The sequence below is a fragment of the Drosophila eugracilis genome, unplaced genomic scaffold, assembly GCF_018153835.1.
Source record: "Drosophila eugracilis isolate 14026-0451.02 unplaced genomic scaffold, ASM1815383v1 contig_649, whole genome shotgun sequence".
In the NCBI taxonomy this organism is placed as follows: domain Eukaryota; kingdom Metazoa; phylum Arthropoda; class Insecta; order Diptera; family Drosophilidae; genus Drosophila; species Drosophila eugracilis.
The window spans coordinates 1,041,730-1,051,598 of NW_024573535.1; positions in this window are offsets into that span (position 1 = coordinate 1,041,730).

The window sequence follows — 9,869 nt, forward strand, 5'->3', positions numbered from 1 at the left end:
TCAGAGTCATTAGCCAAGTCTAACAGAGGCCCCTTTACCAGATTTTAGGTGATTGAAGTAAAGGCCTTATGTAAAAAAAAAAGGTAGAGGAAAACCGAAATGCAGGTGTCGCAGTAATGCGTGACTGTTAATTAGCATCGGCCATTAGATAAATGGGAGAGATTTTGGCCAGCATCGCCACGGCGATCATCCGGGGGCACTGACTGGGCGGAGATTACGTGAAGGGGTAATGGGTTAAGCATGGGTTAAAGCCAGGTAGTAGTCCAAGTCCAAGTCGCAAAACGTTGGCGGTGGCTCGTCACGCTCGTTTAAGCTTTCAAGTGCGCAGAGATCGGTTGGGGATTGTATATATAAGGGGGGTTAGAGGGTATAGGATATAGGGTAGGGTATATAGTAGCTACTCAGGTCGGTTTGGATCGGCATGACATAAGCGGTTAAACGCAATTCCAACTGTTGAAGCGTGCCTCCCTTGGGGGGCTAAGTAAAGTAAACAAACAAACTCAGAAAAACTCAGAAAAACTCAGATTTACAGAGAAAGAAAGTTAATTTACAGCTTAAAAATGGTATTTTAAAAAATTATTAAAAAACGATTAAAAATCTTAAATATAAAATTAAAACAAAACAAAAAGAATACACTTAAGAAGATTTTTCTTAAAAATATTTTAAGCCAAGATTAGTTCCTATGGCCATGATTTTCATCAAACTTAAATTAAGTTAACTTACAGCTTAAAAATATCTTAAATAAGTAACTAAATAAATCTTAATTAAATAAATAAATTCAATTTAAAACACTTAAAAAGAGAAAATATATAAAAATTACAGCTTTTCATTTTAAAAAGAATTTTAAAAAATTTGTTTAAAACCAACAAAGAACCAAAAACTCTTTTTTAAAAGGAGAAAAACCTTTGCTAGCAACCTGATTCTGAATACTTTCACTCAAATTACAACCTGTTTAACCTACATAAATGATTAACTGATTTCTGTCAGTGCACTGCCCTCTTAATCATCTGCTTAACCATTTCTCCCAGTGCCTTAACGTTTAAGTAGATGAATTCGAGTGAGTCCCGAAAAAGATATATAAAAACCGCAGGCGTAATTATGAGGCGCAATAAAACGAGCCCAAAGCCAAGACAATAATGATATAATTGTTTCAGTTTGTGGAAATGTTGTGCCCTTTAATGCTTCGACTGCCCTCAGAGTTTGGCTTTTAATTCAGCCATCTAATGGCAACTTTACGATCTGATATAGTCACTCACTTGTGGCATTCATGGGGCGGTGAATCAGAAGCATTAAAAACGCTGAACTCGAGATGCTCAAGGGTGATGATTTTATGGGGGGGGGGCTTTAGAACAGAAAAAAGGCTTTAAAAAAGAAGGTTTTTTTTCTGGGGGAGTTAAGTTCCTAAATGCTTAAGATGCTCTCGTGTACAATTTTATCAATGAGTAAGCCTTGGAATGAAACACACAACAAATGTCTTATCAAGATGGTTAAAATGTTCTTCGTATTTTTGGTTATTTTTAACACAGCTTGGCCATCAGCTGGTAAGATATATATCTTAAAGTCTTTAAGTCACTCAAAATCCCGTCTTGGAAACATGACAAAATCGCATTAAAGACACTTCAAAATACAACATAAGCCAAACAAGATGTTAAAAGTGCTTAAATTCCGATCAATCTTGCTCTTAGCCTTCGAATGGAAATCATTTTCGAATGTCTAAATATATTTCGAGGCTCAGGCGGTGACTTGTAAACTGATTTCTTAAGTCAAAAATCAAATAAATCTTTTCCTTTGCCACTTCTCCACTTTTAATTGTCATCGTTATTGTTATCGTTATCGTTATAGTTTAATGTCTGGCGATTTTCCTTAGCGGAAAACCCTTTTGACTTAGACCGCAGCCGGAAGCGGAAATGGCCAACACCGCACTCCATTGCTAATGAGCCATCGGCACTTGACATTGTACCCAGAGAATTACGATCTCTGGCAATTAGGGTTTATTGACAATTGTCAGAAGCGAGAAAAAAGCTGGCTATCTGGCTAGCTGGCTAGCTCCTAGCTTCCAATATTCGAAACGCGATTCGTGTTTCTGTTTGCCTGTATTATTAACACATATCTTTGTGCAATAAATAATAACCTTGCCAAATCGCTTGACTTCGTTTCGCCGCCTGGCAACATATATATATATATATATATACTATATAGTAACCCATACCAATAACAAATGCGAAAGAGCTGCAGTTTTGCAGGCAGCTTTTGGATTTGTCTGTCGGCTTAAATAGTTATAAACTTTGCACTTTTACGACTCCCCAGCCTTAATGTTAAACCTGCTGTTAGGAAAAAAGAAAAAAGAAAAAAAAAGATTTATAAACGATTGATTCGTTTGTCTATGAGAAATCGCCGCGAACAGAAATTAACATAATAAATAGCGCCATAAATATTAAAAGCAAACTAGTTGCTGCAATTTATTTTTGATTTTTTTTCTCTTCTTGGTGGCAGCAAGCAACCACTTGAATTCGGCTCAGCCTCTTAGCGCTTGTTATACAATTGGTTTAGCCTCTAAGCCACAAACAATTCACTGAAATAACTTGGCCTGGGTTGGCCCAAACAAACGCGCACTCGACTCGACGCACTCTTGGCCATCGGAAGTCCTTCGAGTTAATTTCTGCTAATTGGGCGGTCTGAAGAAACAGCCAGAGAGATATGGCTAATCTGTCATCTTCAAAGACAGGCCAAAGCAAACCAGTTAGCCAGATCGTTATTCTTATATGCTAATGTTGGGATTAAATAAAGGCGAGCAAGCTACTTCAGAACACACACACAAAGATCTGCAATATTTAAACTTTATCTTCAAATAATTGCATTCGCTTTCGAAATTTAGAACAGGCCTTTTTTTTCTGTACATTTTTATAAGGGGAAAAAAACCATCAGAAATGAGCTTAATTTTATTCATTAATTCGCTTGGCCACAAGTGTGAAACTTAACGATTCCACTCACTAGCCACTTAGTGATTGATTCTAGAATTAAATTAGTTAGTTAGCCATTCGACTGGCTTTTTTGGTAAATATTTATTTTTATATCAAAATCAATCTACAAATGCCATTCAGGAAGCAGCTGCATTCAATTATAATTGCAAATTATAACAAAAAACTAAATTCAACTTAGTATAATCCGCAATTTGGGCACTTTATCATTCGAAATATTGTGCAACATTTTGGCCAACTTCCCTGTCAGGATTTTGATAGCAGACTAATGACCCAATTTGGGGCCACTCTCCCGTTCACAGTCGCCACTTTTGTTTGCGCCAACTCATGGATTTAATTATTTACAGCGGTTTCTCATTTATTTTCAGCTTTCGGCCAATCACTTCGATCAACGCCAGACAGTCTAAATTTAGGCAACAGCTGCCAGAAGGCCCGATTGATAACCGCCAAGTCATGGCGTTAAAGAGTGGTAACTAATATTCTTGTTTTCAGTGACACAGACCAGTAAAAAATAAAAAACAAACCTCAAAAATTATCAAAAGAAAAAAACGAAAAAGATGGAGAAAAAAAACCCCAAAGTCGACCTGATCGATATCACGTAATGTTTTTGGTTTTCTGGGTTGGGAAAAGTCACCTAGACACCGCTGATAAATCATGACAACGCCGCCGTCGTGGCCTTTCCTTTGCTGCTGCTTTTTCACACCACCCTCTGCCACGCCCGCGCCCTATACCGCCCCTCGCCCCCACTCTGGGTAACCAAAAAACTTTTTAATTTTTTTGTTTTTCTGTTTTTATCGCTGGGCTACCACCACGTTCGGTTTGCCAATCAACTGAAAATGACGGCCAAAACCAAAAGCCGCCACAGCCGCAGAGTTGTTAACATGTTAACTTGGCTTAAATGCATTATGATTTTTTTTTTTTTTCTGCCTTTCATACCCAACACACACACTTGTGCATTTGCCTGCCGCAATTCGCAAAGTGTTTGAGTGGATAATGCGGAATTTTATGAGCTCATTGGCTGCCGAAAGTCCGGCATCAGCATCTGCCCCAGCATACTATATGGTTATATGTTACATATATATAGGAGTATATATATTTTGTGGATATATGTTTGAGTATTCGAGTGACCGTGAGTGCAAAATCCATATTGGCAAAGTCAATATCGGGCGGATTTGGGGTGTTATTCAAATAATTATGGGTATTACCAGGATCTATGGCTATAGGGCTTTGGTGTTGTTGAATTTCAATTTATGTTTAAACTTTAGTATTTCCTTTTAGTAAGATAGACTAACAAGATTTGTAATTATTTGATTTTTATTTCATGTCAAAGATGCTAAGCAGGGTGGCCCATGTAGCGTTTGCTTTTTAAACAATCGATAATTTTAACTTTGCCATTTCCAATGTCATTTATAAAAAGGTTTGCGTTTTACGAAATGCTTAAGTTTATGCTCGAAGAAAATTGGGAAATTTTGAAATTTTTTTAGCTATTTTAAAAAGCGTCTTTCGTGGGCCCTATGTGCCTCCCAGGAAAGAAAGGAAAGTTGACCCAAAACAGCATTTTAAGAGATTATCTCTAATGCACTTGTCTTTAAATTTTAAAGTAAAAATCCGTTGTTAGTCCTTTTCTTAAATAGTTTTTTTAAGTTCTTCAATCAATTTTTACTATGAAAGTTTAACCAAAGTAGCAATTTCTGAGACCACAGCCAAAATTCGAAGTTTTAAGTTCTAACAAAGTTTTTAGTCCTATTCTCCATTAATTTTGGTAGTTTTCTGATCACATTTGCTTATTTTGTGTTTGACTTTGACGAATTTTAACAACTTTTAACAAATTAAGGTTTGTACACAGGACTAGAGTTAAAATGAAAGTTTTACAGGCTCTGGAAGCTTAAAACCTTCACCTTGGCTGCTATTCTGATCAAATTTTATAACGAAAGGTGAGCCAAATTGATTTTTAAGAGCTGTTGATAGGATTCAAAAGTGGAAATGGGAAACCTTTAAGATTTTTTGATTGATTTAACTTTTTGTTGGCAGAGATTCCTACATTTTTCTTAGATTTTTTGTCATTTTAATTAATTTAAAATAAAATACTTAAGAAATGAGTTCCTAAAATGTATTCAGATTTACAACACTTACTAGCTTCGAAGGCTAGTTTTCAGTGACTTAACTTACTCGCATAGAAGTACAAACTCCAACTCCAACTTATCAATATTTATTAATATTTTTCCTAGTTTCTCTGCAGAGCATTACAAATTCATTATTTTCCCATAAATCTTACACACCAACTCCCTAGTTGACAGCTTCCTTCTCAAGCCAGAAATCAAGTTGTCCGCTTGGATTTGGGGCAGTTTGTGTCACTCGGACAAGCACTCGTACTTATTATTAGTAATTGTTTGCAATTAGTCACCGACGGAGGCTGAGAAACTGAGAAACTGAGGGACTTTGGCAATCGCTAATTTATGCAAGGCTCGACTTTGTTTTTTTGTGATTTGTGATTTGGGAACATGAAACGTGACGATTGATACGACTTCAATCCGGGTCAAAGTCCGTGCCGTAGATCATCATCATCCCGTCCAGGGTCTCGTCGGATTACTCATAAAATCGAAGTATTAAGTCCCTGTAATGGTCCAAAAACGCTGGCAATTAAATCAATTCGGTAGAAGAAGCTCGGAAAGACAAAAAATTGGTGCCCATGTCGCACTCGGCACTCGGCACTCGGCGCAACCTTGTTATTGTCTATGGGCTGTCATTAAAACCGAAACAGCAACAAGCGGCAAGCAACAGCCAACAAACATCGAACAATGACAGTGACTCCGGCGTTGTCTTTACATTTAATTGCACCATTGGGCACACGGCATACGGCACACGGCAAAGTGAACTGTCAGTAATCTCCGCAAAAGACCCCTCGGAATCCCCTTAACTCCATCTCCAACTCCAGCTCAATATCCATCAGCATCTCCACTTCCACTTCCACTTCCAATTCCAATTCCAAGTCGCTCGATTTAAAGCGATGTCAACGTCGCCAGAATTAATTGATGCGCCATGAATTGCCATTCAATGGCAGGGCCGATGGGCCTGGCACTTTGGTCGGAGTACTATATATATATATATTATATATCTTCTACCATATATAGTCGCATTTCAGGGTCTTGTTGGGCCCCCAAATTAATCGCACAGGGCGAGGTCTGCAAATTTGATATGGCATCTTGGCATTTGGCTGGGAAATAAAACTGCAGGCAATGGCCAAAGTAATTGTATTTAATTTAGGTTCGTTTTTTATGTTCTTTGAATGTGCATTTTAGAGGCATTGAATAGGCAGGGCAAAGCCTTGGAAAAGTACAGAAAATAATGCTTAATTTTATTAATTACCATATTAATTTAAGGAGTGTATAAAAGTATATGTTAAATGCCCTTTTCTACGCGAAATAAAGGAACTCTAAACTTTGTTTACTAACTTATTATTGTGCTGTCAAAGAAGTCTTGCGGTATTTTCGCTAGCTGGCGCTGAAAGGGCGTAGTTCTTGTTTTGTATTCGTCGCATCAGGTCGTACTATATCTTTTTGGAAAGCTCATTTCACGCGCTAATACGCGTTTGATTGATTTTCTTTTTCTTTTAAGTAGTTCCTGAGTTATAGCATCGCAATCATAGAGCAAAATAAGGTGAAAATACGGCATATTTTACAGTACTTCTACAATAAAGGCAAAAATGCATCTCAAGCCGCCTATAAAATTTGTGCAGTTTATGGACCCGATACAGTTTCCATTTTCACCGCACAACGATGGTATCAACGTTTTCGTTCTGGTGAAGAGGTGATCGAAGAAGAAGCGCCACGCTCCGAGTTTTCTGCCAATAGGAAAGCGACCTTCTATGAGAAGGGCATTATGAAGTTGGCTTCTCGTTGGGAACGCGTCATCGAACAAAACGGCGCATATTTGACTTGAATCATTAGCATTATTGTAACCAATTTCATACCGCAAGACTTTTTTGACAAACTAATATTAAGCAAGAATAGTAAATAACTTAAGAACTTAAACAGAAGAGAACAAACCATCATCACCCGCCTCAGACTAGGACACTCATTCTTAACGAACGCCCACTACCTCGACAGAACAAGGAACAACGTGTGCCCATTATGCAACATCTCTCAGATTGACATCCCTCCCTTTCCACGCAAAGATCCTTATTCCTCAATAATCCTGATCCAATCACCTCCATAGCTAACCCCACAGATACAAACTCTTTAAACATCCTCAAATTCCTAAACTACTCCCATATCACCTCCCAAATCTAACTAAATCAAAGTTTTTGTAAATAAAATGTAAATAGTAATCCATAGCATGTATATACTCATAAGCCAAAAATTCACCAGCCATATTCTAACTTAAGCCGAGCTGAAGGCCCTAGCTGCTATTGCTCCTAGCCATTTGTTAGCTCTTAGTTTTAGCTAATTGTTAGCCTTAGATACAATAGTTAACAAAATTTTTAAAAAAATATTTAAAATATATATAAATATTAAAACAAATATGTAAAGTCTATATATGTATTTAATATATTTTTTATATAAGGCTAAGAATTGGTTTAAAACTAAGAGCTAACATTTGGCTAGGCAGCTAAGAACTTCAGTTAGGCTAAAATAAGATGATGGCTTTTATAGATTTAACCTAAGCATATACAAAATATTAAAAGGGCCTGATATTTACATTATATTTACAAAATATGTGATTTACTTAAGTTTTGGAAGGTGATTCGGGAGTTGTCTAGGAACTTAAGAAGGTTTAAGAAGTTTGTATCTGTGGGGTTAGCTGTTGCAGTGAACGGATCTGGACTTTGTAGGAATAGGGATCTTTGCGTGGAGAGGGAGGGGCAGATATAAAAGATAAAATGGATGTCAGTCTGTTCTTCGATCTGTCAAGAATATATATATATATATTCCAGTTTTAGCTAACTTTTATATGTAATTTTAGAGTTTAATTAAAGAAACTTTTTAGGGGCAAAAATGGCTATTTTGCTTAGAATTGTTAAAAATTTATTCGAGCACAATAAATATGTTTAAATTTTAAATAAAATAAAGTATAAATAAATAATAAAACAAAACTTTACATTACAAAAAATCCAAATAAATATTTTTTAAAGTTTTCTTTACTAAGTACCTAAGAGCTAGAACCACAAATTAAAAACAGAAAAACCACAAAAATTATTCATTTTGGGATTTATCTCATATTAAGAGACTCCACAACTTTTACAGACAAAGTTCAAAGATAAGATCACATGCAAATAGCAAACGCCTCAGTAGGCGTGGCATTGTCATTAGAACAACAACAACAACAACAACAACAAGAACTAGACAATAGAGGCAGAGGCCATTAAAGCCAATTTCGTTGTCATTTTCGATTTGGCAGCTTTTTGGCTTTGCAAAAGCGAACGACCCAAGCCACTGCGACTAATTTCATAATTTTTGTATTTTATGCAAAACGCTGTCGCTGTGTATGTGTGTCAAAATCTAATTCACCTTAAACTGATTTCAAACGCATGCAACTTTTAGTGAGTTTAGTTTTAGTGAGTCTGACTAGTCGACCGACCGACCAACCGACTGACTGACTGACTGACTGCTCGGCTGCCTTCGCTTTTGATTTTCAGCTGTTTTTGCCTTGCTTTTGCTTTTGCAATCGCCGAGATACAGTATCTTAGCTCGAACCGTATCTCAGCTCTAGTTGAGCTCGGTACCAAGCGGCGTATGCGTAATTTGTAGCCTGCCATGCATGTCTGCCTGCACTTCCACACTTCTGCGCCAGTTGGTCGTTAACCCAGGGCGTACCGCCAACTAAACAAAAAACAAAAACAACAAATTTACTAAACAGAAGAAGAAGAAGAAGAAAAAAACCGCCAACCGGTTACCGGTTATCCTTCAGAGCGGCGACAGTCCGCCGCCGAAGGTAACGCGGTTGCCCAGTCAAAAAAAAATCAGAAAGAAAAAAAAAATACACACATTCATATATGAAAAGCAAATAAAAGAGCGATGTTCGAACCCATAATCAAATCGAAGCGAATCAAATCGAATCGAAACCAATGGAGTCGCATTGGGCACTAGCTTCCGGTTCACACTGCCAGCACAGTGGTCTCTTTAAAAAATGATTATTAATGTCTTGAATCTTGTAATAATCTGACTAGTTTTGGGGCAGATTTAACAAAAACTAGTAAAGGAAATGGTATGGCAAAAGATACTTTAAGAGGAAGTTTATTTTAATAGCGGCTTAACTTTTCTGGACAGGAGAACTTTTTTTAAAAAACACAAAAAGGTTATAAAAACACTTTGAGCTTATTTTTGCAGATAATTTATACTAAAACAGCAATAATAATATTAATTACCATATATAATGATAAAATAAAATATATATTTGCAGATCAGAAAGGTGGATTATAGACCTTTATCTAAGATAATGTCTCAGCTTAACTTAAAATGCAAAAGACTTTTCCTTAACATGGATTCTTATATACTTCTTATTAATAAATATATAAAAAATTATAAAAATATGTTTTATTAATCTTTATTTACCTACTAAAAATACATCTTCCCAAGAAACCCTCTTGGCCAGCCTTCACTGTACCCTAGGAATTGGAATTCCATTCACTCACGCACTGAAAACTATCAAAAATGTCGTCCATGCTGCTGTTTCAGCTTCTTGGGAAGGTCAGATTAAGGCTACATCTTCATCTCAATCATCATTATCATCATCATCATTATCATTAGCAGCTTAACGTTCATTATCATGATCGATCATTCAAGAACAAATCCGAACTGTCGCTAACCACAGATCGACGACATTGTCTTGCGGTTGGTCAGTATTCGATTTTTCGTTTTCTTTATTTTTTTATTTTTGCTGTCCAAAACTTTT